Raw genomic sequence first — 23,459 nt, forward strand, 5'->3', positions numbered from 1 at the left:
TCTGAAGCTAATCTAACCCTAAGTCTTGGGCTTCCCAAGATCTACAACAACGTCAGTAGATACCAAACATTAGCTATAGGTACTTAGGAATCCAACCGTAAGCTAGCACTTCACTTATAGAAATTCGGACAGCATTTCCTTTATAAATTCAACAAACCCCGAGAATTCAAATCAGCCAAATCATCAAGAACAATCCAAACAACAGCAACTATAACCAATCCCACGATATTACATCCCGCAAAGCAATTCAGAATAACCACCAAACAGCCCACATGATAAAAACAACAATTTATCTGATTTCCGATATAGTTTTCGTAATTCTTTCATCTAGCAACGTAGATACGATTCGGATAACTCAAATATATCTAGGAGATAGGATTTCTTACCTTATATGCCAAGAAATACTCTTCTTCCATATTACTTCACCTTGAAGAAAGTCCGGTTTCAACGACACGATAAAATGGAATGACGCGATCGAAGAGGTACGCTAAACCCGTATATTGATCTTGTGAAAAATTATACTATGTTTTCTCACATATAAAACCCACGTTACAGCCAAGAAACTGGAGTAGATGCTTCATATATGTCACGTTGCTGCTTGCTGCAAATGAATAATCTCCAACATTAAAGAGGTTGCTGCCTATTGCTTCTCCATCTCATGCAAGATAGTTGTTTATATGCATATCTAATCTTTGTGAACATTTCATATCCTACCCATTATCAAATGGTCTTATCCAAATCCATTATTAAATTCTTACACAAGATTTGTAATGAAAAAAAATGTTAAAGTCCCATATTTTTATGATCTGCTTTGGACGTGTCATGTAAGCACTTCTTAGGCTCTCCCTTGTGACATTGTTTTTTACGGTGCCACCACCCCTTATAGGTGTATTAGTCACTAATGTTGCAGCCACTCTAATTTTCACGACCCAACCCCATGGGCCATGACTAGTGCCCGAGCTGGACACTCACATACATACATGTTAGGTATAGTCAAACCGAATCTATGAAACAATATGGAAACTTGCACTAGAACTCCAAAGGTTTGTAACGTCATCATATATATACATACTCAAATAACCTGTCTCCTGAGGAGTCACAACTAATCAAAACATACTATGATACGCAAGCTGACAAAGCTGCCACTACATATCAATATCATACGCAAGCGGACAAGGCTGTCGCGACATATCAATATCATACACAAGCCGACAAGGCTGCCACAACATATCAATATCATATATCATATCCGGTCCATTATGGGACTCGGTGAATAAGGTCGCCACATACCATCCTTGGCGCCATAATCACATCATAACACCATCACATCATCACATCATAACACCATCACATCATAACACAAGCATATATATATATATATATATATATATATATATATATATATACCGTACCTGGCCCTCTAGTGAGGGACTCGGTGAACAATGTAGTGAACCAGTGCACGAGAACGTATCCTGGCCCGGGACTCAGTGAGAGATGTATTGAGGCATGCACGAGTAGAGTAGTGAGCAACCATATGCAAATTAAATCATATCTGAGATTCAATAGAATAATCAAAATGAACCATCATTTGAAAATCAAGACAATAGCCATATCAAGGGCCCTTTGAATGTCATTATGGATTATATCAAAATAGAATTTCTGGAATCATAGACACATATCAAGACATAATGAAATAGCTTCCGGAAATCAAGAACATTAGCCATCCTAGTGGCTCTAAGAATAGGAGCTTCTTTGGAATCATATATATATATATACGTCGTCTGTTTGTTTCATAAAGATCATGCCAAAAAGAAAGAAGGGATAACTTTACATACCATTGACACTTATTTAAATGTCCAACGTCTACTTCTCGAGCTCGTAGGTCTAAAATTAAGATAAGATAAGCCACAGTTAGATCATCCACATCACTTACTAACCAATCCAAGTACGAATGAAACTTAACGAAATTCGGGCAGTATTTCCCCTGAAAACTTAACAATCCTCGAGATTCCAATTTAGCCAAACATCAATCAAAATACCAACAACAACAACACCAACAATTCCATATCAAACTAAAATTAAATCCATTCTTAAATCACTTCCAAAACAGCCCAATATACATTCGTATACCAATGCTTGCATACACTTCTTTATTTTCGTATATCTGTAGTATAACAACAAACACAACAACAACAACAACTACAGCCAATCCCACGATATTCCAGCCCACAAAACAATTCATAACAACCACCAAACAGCCCCAAAATATTGTCACAAAACAACCACAAAAATCATATAAAAACAGCCCGGTATACGTTTTGTATATGATAACTTCAAACACTTTATTCTCCCAAATTCAAGAACAGCAACTTGTCAACAACATCAACGATTATTATACATCATAACTCAGCTAATTCCATCCATTTAATCCAACTAAAACATCCCCCGATCGATAAATCTCAACAAAGCAACAAACGAGTTTATAACGCTATTTTCTCCGTTCTAATCCGTTAAAACTCTAAATAAACACTTTAATAACATAAAAGGAATCTTATACATACCTTAGCAGCAGCTCAACCACGAAAATATCCTCCCCCAGGATCAATATTTAGCTTAAAACGACGATGGTAACTCGTACTACACTTTATCCTTCACGAGCCTCGGGATTCGGGGCCTCGAACTTGATCGATTCTCCACTTTCTCTCTCTAACTCTCCTCTCTCTCTCTCTATCAAATATTCTAGATTTTTCTAGTGTAACAATAAGGCTAAAGGCTGAAAATTTCCCTTAAATAGCAAGGGAAATGGGCCTGACCCGACTTGGAATCGGGTTGGGCCCATTTCACTGCCCAGCTTGACCTTTCTGCCTTAAAACGTCCATAACTCTTTGTCCCGATGTCACATACAGGCCCACGACTTATGGTTGGAACGCTAATTCAATTATATACAACTTTAATTTTATGAGTGTTCCCAAATTACCAAATAATTATGGGCTTATGGTCTCCCGAAGTCAGATCACCCGAAAACGTAACTTAAAAACATCTTTTTGGAGGGCTTACACTTGGATTTGGCTCAAGGGTCCTTCTTGAGTTGTGTTTAACTTCACATTTATTATCCATATAACTTATCATATGTCCTTTATAAAAATCCCATCATGTGGGTCCCACCTCAGCTTACGGTTACGAGGGCTTTATATCTTTTAACATATTATTCCAATCATATTGTACGAATTCCATATACTCATGCTACTACAGTAGAATTTCATTATTTATACTTGTGATATTTTCTCCCCCTCGAGCTCACATTAAGCCGTCTGTAGCCTTAGTAACACGATTTTTTTTGTGGTGTAACATCCTTCCCCCCTTTGGAACATTCGTCCTCGAATGTTAAACTAATTCTGCACTTCCAATACTTCCTTAAATGTTCTTTTACTGAATTATGCCCTGCACATGCCTTCTTCATTGGTATATCCCTTCAGTTTATTATAACGCATTCCAGATCTCTAAGTAACCATTCCCATAATATTTGTTCTTGCTCTTGCCTCTTGAGGTGATAATTCCACGCCGTTGTCTTTACTCTCCTTTTTCATTTCGCAGTTGGTTGACGATTGTATTGCGAGCTCTTCCGCTGAAATATTACTCTCTCCTGGTGCACGTAGTCTTAACTCGACTCTTCCTTCTTATATAGTTACTCCTTTAAGACCTATCGTTCACTTCGTCTCACCTCTCACGCGTAGACGTCCCTCGTCGATTTATTAGACTTTACAATCCCTGGAGTATTTCATGCCTCTGGTAACCTGTAGACCCTTCGCAGACTCTGCGGATAAGACGAAATTTCCCTTGGTGTAACATTATTTTGCTTCAATAACCTTACATTGCTCTGTGTTACAGTCCATATTCTGGAATCTTCAGCATCATGTATCACTTCTCGGCTTTCTTATTAAACGATTTTAATTGTCACTTTTCTTTTAGCTCTTAATCTCGATCTTTAGAGTTGGCTATCAAGTAGCGCTGGAGTTCCCTCATATTATAACTTTACATAGCTGCTCTGTGCTCTATCTATCATTAATTGGTATCATTCTAAAAGAATTTTTGATTTGACATATATATTTACTGTCATCCAGTAACCAGCATGTTCTGATCGTCTCGCCTAAACCATTTCACAATTTCCCTTAGCCCAACTTGTATCACTTTAGGCATATCATCTCGTGTCGTTTCTTTACCCTTAATTCAGACTCTTCTACTGCCTCTTTACTCAGATTTTGCTCGTAGTTTTTCTGTCACACATTATGTTACAATCTTTACAAGAATGTGCGAAGGTGCTCAAATACCTTAGCGTCGTTTCACTAGTCCTTATGCTTTACCTTGCATCCTCTTCTTGTATCTCTCAATTGGTATCGGGGCTCAACTATGGCCATGTCCTATTTCCCTTCGTACTAATTCTGTCTCGGTACTTGACTCAAATCATCCTACGCCTTTTCTTAATGTGTCCAGAATGTCACACCCACATTGTTGTTACTAAATGCTTACTCTTCTTATCAAGTACTCACTTGGTCTCATTCTTAACATACAAATATGCGTACATCGCATAGCTATTCTTGTATAACTTGTACAAAGTACATCCAATCTTAGTCATAGTCTTTCCTTCTCCTGGTTTATTCTACTTTACATATCTTATTTGTACTAAAACTCACTTGCTGTCTATCTTGTTGTACTCCTTTCCCTTCCTTTACTTACCATTCAATTTTCTCATATTCTACTATAGGAGATTCCGTATCTCTTCTCCTTTGCTACTTATAAGTCATAATATCATTAGCAAGCAACCCCATTGCCAACATCTCAACCTCCAATCCAGTATAGCATTGCTATCCTTTATAATATCTCTTAAGTTACTCGTTACCATTTTCTTGTCGTATTATTCCTTTTTATAGGCATCCACTTTCTAATGTCATATAATAGAAAATCTTTACAAATGATCCTCAGTCTTGTCTCAAATACAATCCTGACTACTACTTATTTATCGCTAGCTTTTTGATCTTACCAACTTGTTTCCGCTTGGGATCTCACTTGAAGTTTGAGTATCTGTATTGGATATATTATAGTGTCAATTGTCTCCATTTGTACTTACTTTGCTTTCACCCGCTTCCCCCCTTTGGGGTTGTACTTATACCATATGCATGCCTGTTCTTTATCATTTATAACTTTGATTCCCCACGTACGAACCCTCGACCAAATCACGAAGCGATGAGAACTCTCGATATATAGTACAAATCTTATCTGATGGTTGGTACTCGAGTAATGTAATTATTGTAGCAATTTATCCAAAGCCACATTCCATTTATTCCGGTCAGTAATTAGCTAGTGCTTATAGTCGTTTCAAATTCTCAATTTGATAGCACTTATATTTTGATGATAAGTGTCCCAAGCTTTCTTATAACACTATCTTTATCCCAAGAAATATCATCTTTTTCTTCTAATAAATTCACAATACATCAATTATTTCGCAAATCCACAATCCTTGTCCTTTAAGGATTTCACTATTTCCGAGGCGAAGTCGCATACACGCAGTACTTCTTTATGCCTCATGCTCTTTAACCCTTGTTGTATACCCAACGCTAACTCCTAACTTACTCAAAATCATATCAAATTCGTCTTAATAGTGGTCTTGTCTTATAACCTTCTCGTTGTACTACACCTTAAGTTCGTAGCTATATATTTCCCTTTTATCCTATACTCATACTCAATTAATTACGTCTATCTTGGGTGCTTCCTTTAGTATTCCTTTCATTTCTCCACTCTATGTCCATCTTTTATTCTGTGCACGAGAAATCTCATGCTACATCTGTATCCTTCGGAAAACACTATTTCTACTTAACCCCTTTTCTCATTCTCCAAACGTATTCTGTTCATTCCTGTTAGTTCTTGTCATACTAGTCATTTTCTAGCACTCATTCTACCTCGTTGCTCATCTTTCTATAGTCTAGTCTTTCACAACTCTGTCACTTATATTGCTCGTGTTCTCGGTTATACATGTCATAACCAATTACTGCATTGTTATCTTGCTCGCTTCCTTCTTATTTCCTTCTTTCAATTAACTCCTTCTTTTCTTGTGCTCACTTTCATTTCCGTTATCGCATAATATTTATTCTGAACTTTCCCTACAGAACTTTATGAGTCCTTCTCATTCGTTCTATACCCTTCCTTTCCATTTCACATTGGCCTTTATACTTTAGTCATATAGATCACGTCATATCTTTTAGTTACTTCCTCACTGGGCTTTACTCATTTTTGTAGCTATCCTTATTATACTCACGTAATATACTGTTCGTAATCAATCCTATAGTGTAACACTTCTTAACCTTATTCACGATTCTTACTGTGGTTTAATTACACTCTGTGGAGTAGGCGTACTTAACTTTTCACCTATTCTGATCAATCTTATCCTTAATGTCTCACAAGCTGTTTAATCAATACCTTCATAATTTGTCATAATTCTTCCTCCTCCATACTTTTATCTCAATCATAATATTACTTCTTTTAACTGTAAACTCGTCGTAATTTATCCTTACTTATCTGTTCACTCGATACCTCAAATAAGCATTCTGTTAAGATTTGCCACCTTTTTTTAAATCATCCCTTAGTGTCACAAGCCCTTCCAAATCATCCTAGCATTTCATCAACAGCACATGAAACACATGATCCTAGACAACCCACAAGTTTGAGTTTTCCTTCCCCAAATTTCCATCTCCAATTTGTTGATTAAGAACTAATAAACTCAAGGACATAAAGATATGATGAAATGTCACCTCAAGAACACAAGAACGCTCCAACTCCAAGATTACGTCACCATGAAGCATCCTCCGAAACTACCACAAGAAGAGCTAGAATCCGACAAGAACCACGGGACTTCTAATGCTTAATTCACATAGTTCCCTCCAGATTTGTTCTTGGGTCACGAACGAACTATTTAGTTCATAAACTACTTGTTGTATGCTTTGTATTCTTCAAATAGAAATGAAACTTAATTGCTGGACGTTTTTGCTCTTCAACATGAGCTTTTTCTAAGGTAAAATGTGACTGGAAAGTATTCTGGTCCGTTCAAATGAATTCCAAACTATGCTGCTCATATATGCTTCTTTGAAATAAAATTTAGCAAGTAAGAATGATGCCTCTGATGGATGACATGGAGAGTATCTCCTAAAGCTTTAATCCAACATGATAAATTTACCCTATCGATATCGACCTCATACTTACTATTACTATGAATTCCATAGTTAACTTCATTTCTCGAAGTCAGGCTCGCAACTTGGTCAAATACTATTATTACTGTCAACACGACCTTTCAAGACATGTTACGAACTTATATCTCATTCCCTTTTTATTTCTAAGAAAAGTTTGGCAGAGTTTCCTCTGTATTTCTTACTATCCCAAAACCTGCACATAGGAAATACCTGTTATACCCCGTAAGAGTCCGTGCTATTTTGATTAAGACAAGAAAGAATGAGTTAAGAAAGTTCAAGGAAAGTTAATCGAGTTAGTAAGAATATCGTTATATATATATGGTTGCCTTAAGTATCCCGAGGTGACATCGTAACCTAAAGGATTTGAAATCGCGTTATGAGCGTATATGAGTATGTATATGTATGTATAAGAGGTTACATGAGGGTCGGAAGAGGATTAGAAGTTAAACGAAGCTGAACGAAATGAATCCGAACAACTTCAGAAAATTCTCGGACCAGATTTTTAACCCATATTGTTGGAGGCATATCTCCTAGTATATGAGGAGTTTTAAGGTGTTTCAAAAGCCTAAAATTAAGTTCATCTAGTCTAGTTTTCAACTCAACAAACCTCACGTCAAAATGATATCGGAATAAGGAGATATGGACGATGAAAGTTGGGCTGGCGGGGCAGAAACTTGAGACCCGATCCAAGCACTCATATTTTGGCCCATGAGTATGTTTCGGCCCATGAGGCCCATTAACGTTAAAATATATAGTAGATTCATTTGAGGGATGATCATTTTCAGCTCATATCCTCCAAAACATTAGAGAGAGAGAGACAGAGAGCTTCTAGGCTAAGGAAGCCATTTTGATTAAAATCCGAGCTCCGAATCCCGAAGCTCATGAAGAGAAAAACGTTGTACGTTGCGTTGCCTTCAATTTGAGATAAATATTGGTCTTGGGGGATGAAATTTTCGTGGTGGAGCTTCTGATAAGGTATTTATAAAATTCCTTTTATGTTATTAAAGTGTTTATTTAGAGTTTTAACGAATTAGAACGGAGAAAACAGCATTATAAACTCGTTTGTTGTTTTGTTGAAATTTATGGGTGAGGGGCTGTTTTAATTGAAATTGATGGACTGATTTGAATTAATATTTTGGTTGTTGTAATCATGGATTATGTGAGGAGAGTGAAGGAATTTAATGGTTAGAGTTGGAGTTAAATTGTTGTGGGTTGTTCTAAGGATTATAGAGATAATAATGTGGTTTAGTTGCATATGAATAGATGATGTGGTGTCGTGTGGCTGCTGTTGTATTTCTCAGAAATTTGCTGAAAAGATTGCATGAAATAAGGTATAAGAAGTGCATACGGGCTGCTTGGTGTATTGCAAGTGTTCGTTAGAATTTCGGGCATCGTTATGTTATAGTTGGGGGTTGTTTTGATATGTTGTTGTTCTTGTTGAAATAAAAGAATTGAAGATATGGTTGTGTCCATATGTTATTGTTGGTATTTCTGTGTCAACAGGAGAGCAATTGGAAATTCGGATAGGCGAGTTTATAGGGGAAATGCTGCCAAAATTTCGGTAGGCAATTATGTGATTAAGCTTAGATTCTTGAAAAGCTTGAAATTGACAATTGGTAAACATGACCATTTGTAGATTCTGGATGAAATTGGAATTGAAGCCAAGCGAGCATAAGGCGCAATCGAGGTATGTAAAGCCTTCCCCTTTGTTCTTTGGCATGTCCTAGGTGGAGATTTTAGCCTCGGGGGCAATTCTGCTCATCGAAAACCGAGATTGATTTCTTGGTACTATTCATTCAATTCAATTGAACTTCAAAAGGTGCTTTTGTTGAAAAAAAAGTGGTTAAACCTCCATAACTTTCACAAATGTAATCCAATCACTCCGAAACTTTCCTGGATGACTCCGTAGAGTCTAATGGGCGTGATTCATGTCCGCCACCCCGACTTGACCCGAGGTGGGCCCGTTACCCCCGGCGCCCCTCCTATGGTTTTGTTTGTCTCACTTCGGTGCGACAAGTCTAGGGACTTATGGCTATTGTCCCGACTACTAAACGGGAGATATTTTATCTATCCTGAGACGGATTTTAATTATTATTGAACCAACTGCGGGGACAGAAACCCTGATATGTGCTGTATGGCTTTAGCCAATGTACTCTTGTCCGGAGTTCGCAGGTAACTCCTGGTTATTATGCTGTTTACTATACGATAGGCGTTATGACCACCTTCATGAGCGTTATAAAATGTTTTTGACATCTAAAACGTTTTGAAAACCTTACCCTGATAATTTGGATAAACTACTTATCTTCTGTATTTTCTGATATACGATTTTGGCATACCTGAATCTTGTGTGATGCATGATCCTGGCACGTGTGATTTATGTTTGGGAAGTAGTGATTTGGTATCCTGGATGGTTGTTTTCTGTTTCACCGAGTCCCGGGCCGGTTATGTGAATATGCGCATATGTAATATTGGCCGCTGGACCCTCGACCGCGGCGTGTCCGACATTGACAGCTGGACCCTTGACCGCGTCATGCCGGACGTGTGGCATTGACTGCTGGACCCTTGACCGCGTCTGCCGCACTTGTGATTGTGCCTGACATAGACCGCTGGACCCTTGACCGCGGTATGTCAAATGTGTGATTGTGACCGCTGGACCCTCGACCGCGGTATGTGTGATTGTAACCGCTGGACTTTTGGTCGCGGTATGTGTGATTATAACCGCTGGACCCTTGGCCGCGGTACGTGTGATAGTGACCGCTGGGTACTTGGCCGCGGTATGCGTGGTAGCGACCGCTGGACTTATGGCCGCGGAAATTGTGCGTTGATTCTTTTATATGTGTGAAACAAAAATGTTTTTCAAAAGAAAGTAAAGCATTTTGACATTCTAACTGCCGTATTTGCCTGCTGGAACCTCTTGGGTATGACTTGGGCACTAGAGGCGACCCTGTGGCGACCTGGTTATTCGTGCACACCCCAGTGCACTGTCCATTGCGCCCCTCACTAAAGGGCCGAAACCTGAGGTAAATGTATACTACCTGTGCTTGTGTAAGTTTATGATTCTGCATGCATGGTTCTGCCTGTTACATTTCTGGACAGCGGATTCGGAGAATGATTCTGTTGGTGTTGCTTCTGCATGATTGAGCCGGACTATGCTTCAGTCGGCTATAGTTCTACACCCCTAGCTTCGGTTGCGGGTATGTCAGTCGCACTCTGTGCCCCGATCCGCACGATGATCCTGCCAGTTAGGCTTTGTACCTCTGTTTCATATCACGATTCAGACGGCTACACCCCGTGCTTATGATATATATCGTGGTCCTGGCCACACACTCTGTATTTCCATTTCGGACTCGGATCCGATACTACCTGTTCTAGTTCTATACTTCTGGCTCGGTTTTGCTTATATTGTTATATTTCCGCTTTACATACTCGGTACATTTCCGTACTGACCCCCTGTTCTTCGGGGGCTGCGTTTCATGCCGCGCAGGTACTCCCCGTTGAGTTGAGGACAGATGGAAGATGTTCCAGTGCAGATGGCAAGCTCCATTTGTTCCCGGAGTGCTGCCGAGTCAGATTCTGTATGTTATGCTTTTGGGATCTTACTAGAGACTTTGCAGACAGTGTCGTGGGTATTGGTTGTCGGTCTGTGTACGTAATGAATTTTGTATGATCACAATTTGTTCCGCTTGAAAGCCACGAGAAAGAATATTTCTGAAAGAAAAGTTTTGCTATGTACTTTATTATTTGTGTTAAAGAAAAAAAAAAGAGTTGACGTGATTTTATGTGCAGCGAGAGTCTGAGGGTTCGCTCGGCCCTAAGTAAGGGTCGGGTGCCCATCACATCCCAGCGAGGTCGGGGTGTGACAGAGTGGTATCAGAGCAGGTCTGTCCTAGGGGTTGTCTGCAAAGTCGTGTCTGGTAGAGTCCTGTTTATGGTGTGTTGCGCGCCACATCTATAAACAAGAGACTACGGGGCATCTAGGGATTGTTGATCTTCTTTGAATCCGGGATCGTGCGATAGAGCCAGCTGTAGGAAAGGAATTTCCTTTTTACTAACCCTTGATTTCAGCTGAAGGACGGTATCGACAGAAGAAAGTGGCCGATGATATTGGAAGCTACACTGTACACAGGTAAGCAACGGTGCGAAAGGGGCATGTTGGATAAGGTAAGAATATTGAGATATGATTGAAAAATAAGGTTGAAGAATGAAAGATAAGGTAGGTAGGAAAGTAAACAGGAAAGTGTAACAGGTGCAGTTTGAATTGGACATGTGAGGTAAGTCTCGACATCTGTATACTTTTACTTGAAATTGTTAGGCCTGTGTGGCTATGATACGATATGATATATATACGTATATATGTTGGACCTGTGAGGCATTGTTGCTATTTCCTGCGTGCAGGTTTTGGGATAGTAAGAAGTACAGAAGAACCTCTACCCAAATTTTCCCAGAAATATAAAAAGGGTAAGAATTCAATAACAATAGTGCGGTTGCAATATTTTGGATACGTCAAAGAAAGGTGTAAGGTGGTTTAAGGCAAAACTACAGAGACATCATTAGTACGGAGAGCAAAAGCCATAATTGGGCCTCGATACTATTGGAAGGTATGAAGGAAGAATGTAAAGTAAAGCATAAAGACTAGTGAGACAACGCTAAGATATTTTCTGGGCTGATTTGAGTACCTACACATACTCGTGTAAAGCTTGCAATAAGATGCATGATAGGAGAACTAAGAGCTAATCTGAGTAAAGAGGCAATAGAAGAGTTGAGTCAAAAATAGAGAAACGACAAGAGATAATATGCTTGAAGTGTTATAAGTGGGATTAAGGGAAATTGCGAAATGGTTTAAGTGAGATGGTCAGAACGAGCTAGTTACTAGAAGACAGTGAATTTAAAGAGAACGAGCAAGAAGAACTCGACTTAAGCTTCAAGTATAGATGGATATGGTAAGTTGCAGTCGATTACGGAGGTACTTAAATCGTGTCTACTATATTTGGAAGATCAATATTAACAGATGTCAGGTTGAGACTGGCATTAGGCTAAGTAAAGAAAGGCACAGCATGATAGATGAGTTCAAGTTACAAGTGATTCGTTATAAGATCACCAGAAGCGGTATAATTATGTAGGACTAATTTGACATTCGGGGACGAATGTTCCTAAGGGGGGAAGGATGTTATACCCCGTAATAGTCCGTGCTATTTTGATTAAGACAAGAAAGAATGAGTTAAGAAAGTTCAAGGAAAGTTAATCGAGTTAGTAAGAATATCGTTATATATATATGGTTGCCTTAAGTATCCCGAGGTGACATCGTAACCTAAAGGATTTGAAATCGCGTTATGAGCGTATATGAGTATGTATATGTATGTATAAGAGGTTACATGAGGGTCGGAAGAGGATTAGAAGTTAAACGAAGCTGAACGAAATGAATCCGAACAACTTCAGAAAAATCTCGGACCAGATTTTTAGCCCATATTGTTGGAGGCATATCTCCTAGTATATGAGGCGTTTTAAGGTGTTTCAAAAGCCTAAAATTAAGTTCATCTAGTCTAGTTTTCAACGCAACAAACCTCACGTCAAAATGATATCGGAATAAGTAGATATGGACGATGAAAGTTGGGCTGGCGGGGCAGAAACTTGAGACCCGATCCAAGCACTCATATTTTGGCCCATGAGTATGTTTCGGCCCATGAGGCCCATTAACGTTAACATATATAGTAGATTCATTTGAGGGCTGATCATTTTCAGCTCATATCCTCCAAAACATTAGAGAGAAAGAGACAGAGAGCTTCTAGGCTAAGGAAGCCATTTTGATTAAAATCCGAGCTCCGAATCCCGAAGCTCATGAAGAGAAAAACGTTGTACGTTGCGTTGCCTTCAATTTGAGATAAATATTGGTCTTGGGGGATGAAATTTTCGTGGTGGAGCTTCTGATAAGGTATTTATAAAATTCCTTTTATGTTATTAAAGTGTTTATTTAGAGTTTTAACGAATTAGAACGGAGAAAACAGCATTATAAACTCGTTTGTTGTTTTGTTGAAATTTATGGGTGAGGGGCTGTTTTAATTGAAATTGATGGACTGATTTGAATTAATATTTTGGTTGTTGTAATCATGGATTATGTGAGGAGAGTGAAGGAATTTAATGGTTAGAGTTGGAGTTAAATTGTTGTGGGTTGTTCTAAGGATTATAGAGATAATAATGTGGTTTAGTTGCATATGAATAGATGATGTGGTGTCGTGTGGCTGCTGTTGTATTTCTCAGAAATTTGCTGAAAAGATTGCATGAAATAAGGTATAAGAAGTGCATACGGGCTGCTTGGTGTATTGCAAGTGTTCGTTAGAATTTCGGGCATCGTTATGTTATAGTTGGGGGTTGTTTTGATATGTTGTTGTTCTTGTTGAAATAAAAGAATTGAAGATATGGTTGTGTCCATATGTTATTGTTGGTATTTCTGTGTCAACAGGAGAGCAATTGGAAATTCGGATAGGCGAGTTTATAGGGGAAATGCTGCCAAAATTTCGGTAGGCAATTATGTGATTAAGCTTAGATTCTTAAAAAACTTGAAATTGACAATTGGTAAACATGACCATTTGTAGATTCTGGACGAAATTGGAATTGAAGTCAAGCGAGCATAAGGCTCAATCGAGGTATGTAAAGCCTTCCCCTTTGTTCTTTGGCATGTCCTAGGTGTGCTAGGTGGAGATTTTAGCCTCGGGGGCAATTCTGCTCATCGAAAACCGAGATTGATTACTTGGTACTATTCATTCAATTCAATTGAACTTCAAAAGGTGCTTTTGTTGAAAAAAAAGTGGTTAAACCTCCATAACTTTCACAAATGTAATCCAATCACTCCGAAACTTTCCTGGATGACTCCGTAGAGTCTAATGGGCGTGATTCATGTCCGCCACCCCGACTTGACCCGAGGTGGGCCCGTTACCCCCGGCGCCCCTCCTATGGTTTTGTTTGTGTCACTTCGGTGCGACAAGTCTAGAGACTTATGGCTATTGTCCCGACAACTAAACGGGAGATATTTTATCTATCCTGAGACGGATTTTAATTATTATTGAACCAACTGCGGGGACAGAAACCCTGATATGTGGTGTATGGCTTTAGCCAATGTACTCTTGTCCGGAGTTCGCAGGTAACTCCTGGTTATTATGCTGTTTACTATACGATAGGTGTTACGACCACCTTCATGAGCGTTATAAAATGTTTTTGACATCTAAAACGTTTTGAAAACCTTACCCTGATAATTTGGATAAACTACTTATCTTCTATATTTTCTGATATACGATTTTGGCATACCTGAATCTTGTGTGATGCATGATCCTGGCACATGTGATTTATGTTTGGGAAGTAGTGATTTGGTATCCTGTATAGTTGTTTCCTGTTTCACCGAGTCCCGGGCCGGTTATGTGAATATGCGCATATGTAATATTGGCCGCTGGACCCTCGACCGCGGCGTATCCGACATTGACAGCTGGACCCTTGACCGCGTCATGCCGGACGTGTGGCATTGACTGCTGGACCCTTGACTGCGTCTGCCGCACTTGTGATTGTGCCTGACATAGACCGCTGGACCCTTGACCGCGGTATGTCAAATGTGTGATTGTGACCGCTGGACCCTCGACCGCGGTATGTGTGATTGTAACCGCTAGACTTTTGGTCGCGGTATGTGTGATTATAACCGCTGGACACTTGGCCGCGGTACGTGTGATAGTGACCGCTGGGTACTTGGCCGCGGTATGCGTGGTAGCGACCGCTGGACTTATGGCCGCGGAAATTGTGTGTTGATTCTTTTATATGTGTGAAACAAAAATGTTTTTCAAAAGAAAGTAAAGCATTTTGACATTCTAACTGCCGTATTTGCCTGCTGGAACCTCTTGGGTATGACTTGTGCACTAGAGGCGACCCTGTGGCGACCTGGTTATTCGTGCACACCCCAGTGCACTGTCCATTGCGCCCCTTACTAAAGGGTTGAAACCTGAGGTAAATGTATACTACCTGTGCTTGTGTAAGTTTATGATTCTGCATGCATGGTTCTGCCTGTTACATTTCTGGACAGCGGATTCGGAGAATGATTCTGTTGGTGTTGCTTCTGCATGATTGAGCCAGACTATGCTTCAGTCGGCTATAGTTCTACATCCCTAGCTTCGGTTGCGGGTATGTCAGTCGCACTCTGTGCCCCGATCCGCACGATGATCCTGCCAGTTAGGCTTTGTACCTCTGTTTCATATCACGATTCAGACGGCTACACCCCGTGCTTATGATATATATCGTGGTCCTGGCCACACACTCTGTATTTCCGTTTCGGACTCGGATCCGATACTACCTGTTCTAGTTCTATACTTCTGGTTCGGTTTTGCTTATATTGTTATATTTCCGCTTTACATACTCGGTACATTTCCGTACTGACCTCCTGTTCTTCGGGGGCTGCGTTTCATGCCGTGCAGGTACTCCCCGTTGAGTTGAGGACAGATGGAAGATGCTCCAGTGAAGATGGCAAGCTCCATTTGTTCCCGGAGTGCTGCCGAGTCAGATTCTGTATGTTATGCTTTTGGGATCTTACTAGAGACTTTACAGACAGTGTCGTGGGTATTGGTTGTCGGTCTGTGTACGTAATGAATTTTGTATGATCACAATTTGTTCGGCTTGAAAGCCACGAGAAAGAATATTTCTGAAAGAAAAGTTTTGCTATGTACTTTATTATTTGTGTTAAAGAAAAAAAAAAAGAGTTGACGTGATTTTATGTGCAGCGAGAGTCTGAGGGTTCGCTCGGCCCTAAGTAAAGGTCGGGTGCCCATCACACCCCAGCGAGGTCGGGGTGTGACAATACCAACAATGCCTCACAGGGCCAACATATATACGTATGTATCATATCATATCATAGCCACACAGGGCGCCCAATTACAAGTAGAAGTATAAAGTTGTCGAAACGTACCTGATCCTTTAACGATCTGTCCTATTATACCTTCCTATCTACCTTCCCTTTCACTCTTCAACTTTACATTTCAATCATACTTCAATATTCTTACCTTATCCGACATACATCTTCCGCGCCGTTGCTTACCTGTGTACTTTGTAACTTCCAGTATTATCAGTCGCATTCTTCTGTCGATGCCGTTCTTCAGCTGAAATCAAGGGTTAGTATAAGGAATTTCATTTCCTATGGCTGGGCTCTATCGCACAATCTTAGTTATGAAAGAAAGGTAACATCATAAATGTCCTGTAGCTTCCTGTTTATAGATGTGGTGCACAACACACCGATAAACAAGACTCTACTAGACACGGTCTATAGACACTCCGAGGATGAACTGCTATGATACCACTTTTGTCACGACCAAACCCCATGGGCCATGACTAGTGCCCGAGCTGGACACTCACATACGTACATGTTAGGTATAGTCAAACCGAATCTATGAAACAATATGGAAACTTGCATAAGAACTCCAAAGGTTCGTAACGTCATCATATATATACATACTCAAATAACCTGTCTCCTGAGGAGTCACAACTAATCAAAACATACTATGATACGCAAGCCGACAAGGGTGCCACTACATATCAATATCATACGCAAGCCGACAAGGCTGTCGCGACATATCAATATCATAAACAAGATGACAAGGCTGCCACAACATGTCAATATCATATATCATATCCGGCCCATTATGGGACTCAGTGAATAAGGTCGCCACATACCATCCTTGGCGCCATAATCACATCATAACACCATCACATCATCACATCATAACACCATCACATCATCACATCATAACACCATCATACACACACACATATATATATATATATATATATATATATATATATATATATATATATATATATATACCGTACCCGGCCCTCTAGTGAGGGACTCGTTGAACAATGCAGTGAAACTATGCACGAGAACGTATCCTGGCCCGGGACTCAGTGAAAGATGTATTGAGGCATGCACGAGTAGAGTAGTGAGCAACCATATGCAAATTAAATCATATCTGAGGCTCAATAGACTAATCAAAATGAACCATCATTTGAAAATCAAGACAATAGCCATATCAAGTGCCCTTTGAATGTCACTATGGATTATGTCAAAATAGAATTTCTGGAATCATAGACACATATCAAGACATAATGAAATAGCTTCCGGAAATCAAGAACATTAGCCATCCTAGTGGCTCTAAGAATAGGAGCTTCTTTGGAATCATATATATATATATACGTCGTCTGTTTGTTTCATAAAGATCATGCCAAAAAGAAAGAAGGGATAACTTTACATACCTTTAACGCTTATTTAAATGTCCAACGTCTACTTCTCGAGCTCGTAGGTCTAAAATTAAGATAACATAAGACACAGTTAGATCATCCACATCACTTACTAACCAATCCAAGTACGAATGAAACTTAACGAAATTTGGCCAGCATTTCCCCTGAAAACTTAACGATCCTCGAGATTCCAATTTAGCCAAACATCAATCAAAATACCAACAACAATAACACCAATAATTTCATATCAAACTAGAATTAAATCCATTCTTAAATCACTTCCAAAACAGCCCAATATACATTCGTATACCAATGCTTGTATACACTTCTTTATTTTCGTATATCTATAGTATAACAACAAACACAACAACAACAACAACTACAGCCAATCCCACGATATTCCAGTCACTAATATTGCAGCAACTCTAATGATCCACGTGGATCAGCCACCTATCGCTTATCTACTCAACTTTCAATTAATTCATTTATCCCACTATAATATAATATTTAACCAATTGCACACCTAATTAATTCCTTGATCACAATTCAGTTAAATAAAAATCATTTTTAATACACTTCATATACTCATTGTCATGATCATGTGACATAGCACTAGTCCATACCCCCTTTTGGTACACACAAAATATTATTTGCAATCATCGTCGTCACACTTTTTCGTTTTAAATCATTTCGGGACTTCATTCTTTATATACACCGAGTTCTTAATTTTCATGCTTGAATATGACCATATCCTCAGCTCGGATAAATTTGCTCATGTTGGACGGTCCAATTTCTCTAGTCCAAAAATATAGGGTATCATAGCTTGGACCGTATTTCTTTCAAATAAATTTTGAACCTCAACGAAACTTATTTTCTTCGATTGGTTTAGCTTGTAATCCTTACGATACATCTGTACCATCACCCTAACTACCTATAAGATTGACGGATAACCTCACTTCCGTTACTAATGTCATTTAACTCGCACGCTTTCCAACGCATGAAAACACGGGATGTAACAGGTTACCTTTTTGGGTCTATTTTTGGGTTTCAAACTTAAACATAGCAATATGGGTGTTGTTGGTTTTGTCTGACCATGTAGGTTACTAATTTGACCATGTTGAACCCGATTTCGTGATAAATTACTTTTTTGATCTTCGGGGTTTGGGATGGGGCTTTAGGTTGACATTTTGGACCCGAATTTCTTACATGACATTATGGGTATTGTTAGACTCGTATTCTCATATAGATTCTGTATTTGAACAGATTGAGCTTGTTCGGAAGCTCAAAGGAAAGGGAAGGTCGCAGAATGACTCTTTGACTTTGGATTCAGGCAAGTTGAGACTTACTAAACCCTTTATGTAGTGTTATGTGTTGGTTAATCTGAATAATAGGCGTAATGGGGAATTGGGGGTCCTATACTTGAGAGGTGACGAGCACTTGTGCTGGTACGGGTGTACCTGTATGGGTAAGTAAAGCATGATTTAAATACGAACTGTGATGGAGATTATGTGTTTAGCCTTCGGGCCATGAGGAATGGTGGATAAATCCATTTAGGTTGGTATGGTTGCTGTTTATTTGGGCTATGCAGGCCATTGTTGCATGTATAATTGTGAATAATGACTTGATTGCAATCATCCCTCCACATCTCATCTAGTTATAAAAAGGACATGTAGTCTTGATATTGACTTGATGTTATGCATTTTCATGGTGTATGCATATCCATTCATATTTTATGACATGATATTATTGGCATTAGGTTGATGAAATACGAGGAAGGGGCCCGAGAGGTTGGATATTGGATATGATGCTTGGATGGAGTGATGATGATATTGCAGCCAACGGCTAGGACTCGATGTGATCTAGGAGATCTGATATTTGGGGTGGGTATATGGACCTCATGAGTCCCCCATGCGTCACGTGAAACCTACTGTAGGAGCATATGTATACCGGTGCATATGGCCATTACATTGGTTACCATGCACTTGCATTGCATGCATTCTCTTGCATTCATATCATTGTGCTTGTTGACTTGTTTTCATGCCATGGGTGCTTAAAGGGTATAAAGACGGGATCTTTACACTTGAACTTGTCTTAACTAACGAAAAGACTGAATCTTTATGGTTATACTGGGAAAGTAATGGGCCATTTAGATGGATTGAGTGTACATAGTTTCTTGTCTTGTAGAATGCTTATAAACTGTGATATTTGAGACTAACAAAGCAAGAAGAGGAGTATAGAAGTACCAACCCTCGGCATCACTATAGTTTAGGGTAGACCAATGATACTGCTGGGTGTTGACACCTAAGTTTCACCTCACAAGATGCATATTTAAGTTTTCAAGTTTCCCGAGTCAAACACGGAGTAAGCATATTTTAGTTCAAAGGTTAAAACTTCAAAATCCTGAGAAAATGGAAAAATGACGGTTAATTATTATTTCGTGGAAAACAAAATTGACAACTACAAAAAATACGAGTTATTTTCTATCTATTCATTATGAACAATCGATAGTCGCTCTCTTCTCTCTCCTACGTTCCCATGCAACCCTAATTAACAAACCCTACTTTACCTATGGCCACCGTTGCTGCTGGCCAACCGTCACAGGCGGGTGGTCAGCCTCCACCAACAACAAACACTATACACTACCCACCCCTCACTCACCCTCAATCCCACGATATTCAACCAACTCTCCCGTCGACTTCTTCTTCTCCAAACTATGCTTAAACACTTGTGCATGGAACAACTCCCACATCCAATCTAATACCAATGAAGGTGGTAACATATGTGGATGGTATTCCTGTGGTGCGTTGGACAACATTTAAAGTATCTAGAATGGAGCAAATTGAAAACCTACAACATGCCATTGTTGGTAAGTTTTCTTATGGATGGCCGGAGTTAGAAGAATTAAGAACTATTATTCCTCAACAGTGTGGTGTGAAGGGAAAGTGTGATATTTGTTTCCTGAGAGATAGACACATATTGATAAGATGTTCTCTAATGGAGGATTTTATTACTATGTCTTCAAAGGGTGATTTTTCGTTGAAATCAAAGGATGGTTTTACGTATCAAATGAGGCCCTTAATTATGACTCGAATTTTAAGGTTGAGAAAGAAATGTCAATAGCCATGGCTTGGATTTCTTTTCCAAACCTGATTCCCACATATTTTGTCAAAGAAGCACTATTTACTTTGGCATCTGCAGTTGGAAAACCCTTATTACTTGACATGGCCACCATAAACAAAACTAAACCTAACTTTGCAAGGGTTAAGGTTCAACTAGATTTGTTAACTAATCTTCCTAAGTTTGTTATGATAGAAATTGAAAATGAGAAGTGTTACATCTCGTGTTTTCATGTGTTGGAAAGCGTGCAAGTTAAATGACATTAGTAACGGATGCGAGGTTATCCCTCAAGATTATAGGTGGTTAGGGTGATGGTACAGATGTATCGTAAGGACTAGAAGTTAAACCAATCGAAGAAAATAAGTTTCGTTGAGGTTCAAAATTTATTTGAATGAAATACGGTCCAAGCTATAATATCCCGTATTTTTGGACTAGGAAATTCAACCGTCCAACATGAGCAAATTTACCCGAGCCTGGAGAATTTGGTCATATTCAGCCATGAAAAATAAGAACTCGGTGTATACAAGGAATGAAGTCCCGAAATGATTTAAGACGAAAAAGTGTGACGACGATGATTGCAAATAATATTTTGTATGTACCAAATGGGGGTATGGTGTCACACCCTAATTCTGATTGGGCATGATGGGCACCCGACTCCCACTTAGAGCCGAGCGAACCCGCTAGTTCTCATTATACTCATAGTCTTACTGGACTCTTAATCGGGAAATGATGTGTAAAATGAAGGCCTTTCAAAACATTCTTTTCATCTTTCTAAACTCAACTAAAAAGCTGTAATAGTATGAATCCGTAAAGAAATGCATAACGCTACATCGGCTCGCATAGCTGCTTACAAGGCTAATGTACTTTATACATGACTCTATCTACATAAGTCTCTAACATAAGATATGATATCAAAACCTAAGTTGGGACAGGACCCCAACAGACCCATAATGTGCGTGACTCAGCTCATGAGAACATACTCCGACGCAGTATCACTCCAAACCGAATGGAGTCTACCAATCTAGCTAACAACCTGGAACATCCTATAGTCAAACTCCTGGACAACTTTCCTGCAAAGCAATATGGGGCTGTGTGGCATGAAACACAGCGCCCCCAGGCAAAGGGACGTCAGTACGGATGATGTACTGAGTATGTAAAGCATAATCAATAGCATAATGAAAGCATACGAAATAACATAGTATGGACAAGTTATGTAATGAGAGAGAGAGCTAGGTATACCTCTAGCGATGCTCGTTATACTTACTTATCCTCTTTCTACTAGGAAACTTCCTTTTCATACATTTGAATACATAGTAGTATCATACCCAACCATCTAAGTTCGGTGTCTTACATACCCAGCCATAACAAAGCTTAGTGTTATACATACCTGGCCCTACCAAGGCTCAGTGGTATCTGTACCTGGCCCTACTAAGGATTAGTGTTATACGTACCCAACTGCAGTGGTGAGCGCGCAATAGATATCATACCCGGCCATGTAGGTTCGATGTCACAACACTGCATTCATACATTTGTAACATGCATATGTATCCGGGAGAAACATTTCAACACTATCGAGGTAACACAAAGTCTGTAAACTCCTGATTTCTATTATTGGATAACCACCATCTTTATTTGCGATTACTATAATCATATTCATCATTATCATCATCACTATTATCTTCATAATCATTATCATTATCATCATCATCATTAGGAGCTTCCGCAAAAGTATCTCAAGAATATTGTAATTTATGAACTCCTAGCGTCTCTATGATTTGGGCATTTTGAGTATCTTATATGGCATATCTAGAATTGATCTCATCATCATAGTCGTTATCATTATCATCACAAGAAACGTTGTCAACAATGTTAAGAGAATCTCGAGCGTCATGAGCTTATAGCCTTTATAAGAATATGAATAGCGTGAACGTCTCGTATAGACGCAAAATGATGGAAACATGCCTTTATAAAGAAGGGTTAGCCTTACATACCTTTTTGTCTCTTTAACCTTCTCAATTTAACGCTTCCTTCCAATGTTCACGATTCTACATTCAAGAGAATTCGTACTAAGATTAGACATTCGGAGCATAGTTAAGCTTAGGCTAAAGCTAACGAAAATTGGGCAGCATTTCCTTTATTCCTACAACTTTCTCCATAAAATATAAAAACTCCCACATGACAATAATAACATTCATAATCTCATAACCAACAATCTTCATCAACCACACATTATTCAATTCTCCCAATTCCTTTTCAATGCATCCATAACTATGGTTGTAATACAACATTACATTCATCCTCATATAATGTGTCTCCCTTGTTCTTAATATCATTTATAACATATTTATAATCAGAACATAAGAAGAATCATGATTCATTTCAAGCTACTACTCAAAAGTGCCACTATTCTCATATTTATGCCCCCTCTTCTATCTCCTTTCATAATCCAAGTCTTTTAACCTCTCAATACCCTAAACAACATGAAATAATCATAAAACTTACCTTTTATAGTGTGGTAATGAGCTTTGGGTGGAGACACGTCACTTGACCAAAACCATAGTTCCACTTCCAAAGACATTTCTTGTCTTGAATGAACCCTATTGAGCTTCTTGCACTTAATTTCTTTGGTTTGATGAAGTTGATCCTTGCTTTCTCTTGGATTCTTGTATGGGAAATGTGGAGAGTGTTCTAGAGAGTTCTTGAGGTGAGGAGAGGAAAATGAGATGACGGGAAATGAAAATAATGAACTTGGGTCCCTTATTAATAACTTAAAAATCTGATCCGTCGGGAAAATATACGAACAGTTATACGGTCCGTATAAGTGACCGTGTAATCGCCCCTTCA

The sequence above is a fragment of the Lycium barbarum genome, chromosome 6 (genome assembly GCF_019175385.1).
Source record: "Lycium barbarum isolate Lr01 chromosome 6, ASM1917538v2, whole genome shotgun sequence".
In the NCBI taxonomy this organism is placed as follows: Eukaryota; Viridiplantae; Streptophyta; class Magnoliopsida; order Solanales; family Solanaceae; genus Lycium; species Lycium barbarum.